Here is a 5,080-nt window from a genome sequence, read left to right as displayed (position 1 = left end):
CGGTTCAGTTAGGGGACAAGCTGTCCTAGCTTCCTCTGTAATGAAGTCATTTAAAAGTTCCCTGTCTTGGGCACACCAACTGATTTTAAAAAGGCACTTGCGATAATTTATTATCTTCGAGACTTCTCAACAGTTCGCTTCAAATTGACCATCGGGTTCAAAAGTTATCAGGGAGAATTGACAGATACATAGATTGAAAGAGTAATGTGTGGCTACTGTTCTGTTAGGAAAGGGGCCCAGAAATAATAGGCGTGTTTCTTTGCTGCAGTTCATTATTATGCTGGTACCAAGGCGGAGCAGGGTTTCTGAGTAGATCTCATTGTTTTTTTGTTTTATGGATGCATAGCATCCATCTTGATATTAAAATGACAGAGACTTCTAAAACGCTAGTAATAAAACCAGATATTTGAGACTAGGAAATGTTCTTGGGTAGGTTTATATTAAGAATAGAGGCACTTTCCAGTCATAATCCTGAACTAGAAGGTTGCTGTATTTATGCTGCTAATAGAGGCTAACTGTAAGAAAAATAACCAAAGATAAGCCACTGGCTGTTAATGGGCGAATAGGAATTACCCATCTTATCACCAAAGATATTTACTTGGAATCCTGCTTGCCAAGTTTACTATGTCCTATTTTATTGAGTCAGCATGCAATAGAGAAGATGCATTGCACTCCCGTTCCCTTCACTTGCATCCCCAGCACAAGATTCTCATTTTGGCTGGCGTTCCAACACACTTATTTCATGAAACTCTATCATTTGAGCCTGCCCTTTCCGATCAGTCAGCCGGGAGTAAAAGTGATGCTGAGAATCTATTGTAAAGGGCAAAGAAATCTATGCGGGCCTCACCTCTACAATTCAGTACATATTGCCTGAAGCTTTGCACGTAGCAGGGTGCCTCGCAATGATGAAAGGACTGCCAATGTAAAAATAGTCTCTTCCTAACGAAGTCCCGTGTTATGTTTTGTGAGTGAGCTCTCCTACACAAGCCCAAGTAGATGCTGAATCTTTCAAGAGTTGTTCTCCAATGATTAGTTCTGCTGAGGAGCAGGTGTTAATATCTTTAAATTGGATGTAAATTTACTTCTAGTATTTACATAATGGTATTCAAAGCCATTAGCAACCTTGTTACCTCATGCAGTAGTGTACTATACCAGAAATACTTAGTTTGCTACAGTCTTGTTTATTGTGCAAAATGCTCCTTTAAATGGGAAGAATAAACTGATTTTAAGCGTGAAGTATCTCTGGAATATGTAAATGTAGCATACATAAGGAAAATTTTCTCTTTGGCAGTTTTTGTGGTTAAATCCGAGAGAGTTCATAACTCAACATTTACACAACATACTTGCAGCTTCTTAAATATTTAGCTGTCTAACTTAAGGCCTGTATATTTAGGCATTTCTGGTCCCTTACTGCAACCTGTCACTTTGGTCATATACCTGACCTGTGAATTCATATCCTCTTCTTGCAGTATCTCATTATTTAAAGGCTACTGTTCAATGTAAAGAGCCGCACTGGTATGTGAGCGTATCGCTAAACGCTACTTTGATGGCAGCTTCCAAACATAAAGGAAAACATTTACCTCTCAAACATCTGCCAGAAATCGCATATCCCCAAAGTTGATAGAAGTTGGATTTAGCAGCAAAAAAAGGTGCTGCCGGTTGTGTTCGTTTGTCCCTGTGGGCTAACGAAAGCACAGCAGAAGTGCCTCTGGGCCTGTCCTGTAGAAAGGAAAACACTGTTAAGATTCAGGGGGTTTATGTGAATTGGAAGCTTTGTATGCTATTTTATTTATTCCTCTTCTTTTTCTGACAATGACCCAGTCTTTCATTTCCTTACCTCTGAATCTACCTGGTAGAAGTAGAAAGCAGAATACACCGGTGAGATGACTCCAATGCTGTGAGAAGAGTTAGGGTCACCTGCTTTTTAATGACATTCTCTGTGACTTTTGAGTGGTATAAGAAAGAAGAAGGGGGGTTATTTCTGCTTCCAAGACTCTCCAAAGTAATACGTGTGAAGCCCCCCTGCCTGGCATTGTGAGAGAAGCTATCCGTGAAGTCGACAGCACTTGACTCTCCTTTTGCCTCTTTTCTGTCCCTTTCTGCTGTCTTTTGCTTTCCTGAGTATCATTATCAATCCTTTACAGATACCATTTGCAGTGTTGGGCTACAGGCAAGCTACATTGCTTGAATTATCTCAAAATATTAGAAAACAAATCTCAGTCATTGACAAAAAAATTTGGCTGAGAAAATTGCATGCAATTACTGCAATTAATTTCTTGTTTAGGCTTCTGAAGGGGCAAATCAACTAAAAAGAAGACATAAGAACACATTTTTCAGTTAAAATTATCTCATCTAGTAGAAGAAAAAATATTCAAATCAGTGGGAAATTCCTGCCTTTGCCAGATGAAGTGTATGTTCAGATAAATATCGGTGATGAATAAAAGAAATTTCTAATTCCAAAGGCTGCTTCATGCGCTGTTGAAAGTGCTGATGACCAGTGATAAATTCCTCCTCCTCTTCCAATGGTGTCAAGTTCAGTAACACCTTAGGACACCTGTTACTTAAGTGCATCTCCATATCTTAAAGATATTTGAGGACAGCTCTAACAAGCACGCCTGACATTTTGAAAGGCTCTTTTTTTCCCTGAAGTCTTTTGATATCTTTTGTTCCAAAGGGATGTTCTCCCTCCCCTTTTCTTCTCCTCCTTCATTTTTGCTTCCCTTTGCAATCACCCCAGGTTCAGCAAATGCCTGAAGAATGGCCTGGTGTGTGTTGGGTTCCCACATTAATTAATACAGATTTTCTCTGAACTAGCTGTGATGGATCATTCTGCCAGCTTCATGTCTGCGGTACATGAAAATTGGCCTAGGTGGACTTAGCACACAGTATGTGAAATGCAGTTATTTACTCTCAGTCATCTCTTCTGATTACCTTCAGTTTTTCAAGGTCACAAAATATATTTGCTTCTTGCTGGGGATAATTTCAGCAGCCTTTATTTAATCATTCCAAACTATTTTTCTTATCCTCCCATAAAGCTTGTAGTGTACTCAGGGCTTCATGTAGGTGGGAAGTGGGGAAGCAGAGTCTTTGCAAGCTCCAGAAATGTAGTCGTCTCAAGGAATAAGAGACAAATTTCCTTGGCGTGTAGGAAGCAGGTCATATTTTGGAAGGAGCCTTGTGGTGTTGCTCCTCATTCAACACGAGATGCACAGTGAGGTGGGACACCACGCAGCCTGGAACACTGGCTGGGCACCCATGAACACCGAGTTGATGTAGCGGTAGGGATCCATCTTTGGCTTGTTTTTCTCCTCAGCAGCATCATTTTTATAAGCAGTGGTTAAAGTCCTGTGCCGTCCCCTGGCAGACATTTCTGCGCTCCGCAGTGCCCGGTGATTTGCAAGCCATCAGAGTTTTTTTGCTCAAAGTCAGCTTGTGCTGATGCTGCTGTAACATGAGTTGATTCTAACTTGGTTAAATTCAACGTCGTGGCACGGTATTTGAATATTTATCAAGCTGCAGAGAGTTAATGCAGTATGGCATTAATTAGCCTTTCTGCCTGTCTTGTTCTTTTTTTAGATGTCATTCTTAGTTTAATAAATTAGTTTCTGGAAACGAAGTAGAATGGATTCCAGGGTCCATGGGTGGTTTGCTTCCCACTGCAGCCAAGATGAACAGCGTATTAAAGCATAGGGTGTCAGCTATGAAGCAGCACTGAAGAACGTGGCAGCTTTTTTTCCCCCCACATCCAGGAAATTCCCAAGAAAGTATCTGTTAGCAAATTGACATGCCTTCCCCCCAGCTTTAACGATTGTACTAACGGTTATGCAGACTCCCAGTTGAACTGCACAGAGCTGGCTTTCCTCATTCTTCATAGGCAACTCATACTGTTATTTTAAATCCCCATCCCAGCTTCATTAGCTCAGCTTTCAGCGGCGGTTTCTGTTTGCAAGTGTTGTTCTCCATGAGTTGTGTAAGACCCCCAGCTGCGTTCTGCTGCTGTGCTGCTGCAGGAGTGTCTCAGCCCAATACAGTAACAGCATTTTACGCCAGCTGCATTTCTGGCCGGTAAACTTCAAAACATCCAGTCATATAAATACCATTTCATTTCTTCATATGTCTGTGCCCAGCAATACCTCCTGAGGATCGGCGCATGGCCGGTACTGGAAGGGAAAATTGATAGTAAGCATTCACTTTCTGTAGTAATGTCACATTTTCTTCGCAACTCAACCGGGGTGCCGTGATCACTCAAGGCAGCGCAGAAAACAAACACTTCCTTTGGGTTTTGACTCACGAGGTATTGCTGTTCTCAAGCAGATGTTCTAAAAATGTTCTAAAAAATGTCTAGAGACTTCTCTGCTTATTTTATTTTTATTATCCCCAGGAAGCAGAACCTCTCTACGCCCAGATCAACAGACCTAAGAAATAGCATTGTTGCAGGCTTGTGGTGCTCCAAGACTCAAATGAAACCCAACAACCTGGCAGGCCTTTGGCTTTCATGCTTTTTTCCGATTGATTTTGGCTGACAAGGAGAGATGATTGCCCTCCTGGACTGGCTCTACGAGTGTTCCTGACTTTTTTTTTTTTTTTGGCAACCAACGGCAGATTCCTATGGCAGCACAAAATAAAACTCTCCCTGCTTATCATACCACGAGTCCAGCCCCGTCCCCACAAGTCATGGGTATCCAGACTAGGAAATCTTACTCCTCAGTCGTCTTTTACACATTTGTTATCTTCTGTATGCCACATATAAATAATGAGCATCTGAAATTTACTGAGTATTAGACATTCTTTTTCTTTTGAGCAAAAAGCAGAGTCTGTATGTAGCAGTGGCATTACCATTCAACAGCCTTTTGGGCACAAGTTGGCACTTTTTATGTCATGGTGACATGTTTTTCATCATCATTTACATTGGGCTGATCCTGACTTTTTTTCCCCCCCTGTGTAGGCATATTTAAACAACAAAAAATACTGGCAGTGTCATTTTTGTTGATATTTCTTATTCTGTAGTTTTGTAAGAGTGACAGATTTAACAGCAAAACGCCTCCCGCGGAAGTGATTCCTACCTTGAAACCACAGAATA

Source organism: Phaethon lepturus, unplaced genomic scaffold, assembly GCF_000687285.1.
Source record: "Phaethon lepturus isolate BGI_N335 unplaced genomic scaffold, ASM68728v1 scaffold3152, whole genome shotgun sequence".
NCBI classification, from domain to species: domain Eukaryota; kingdom Metazoa; phylum Chordata; class Aves; order Phaethontiformes; family Phaethontidae; genus Phaethon; species Phaethon lepturus.
This window is presented reverse-complemented; position numbering follows the sequence as displayed.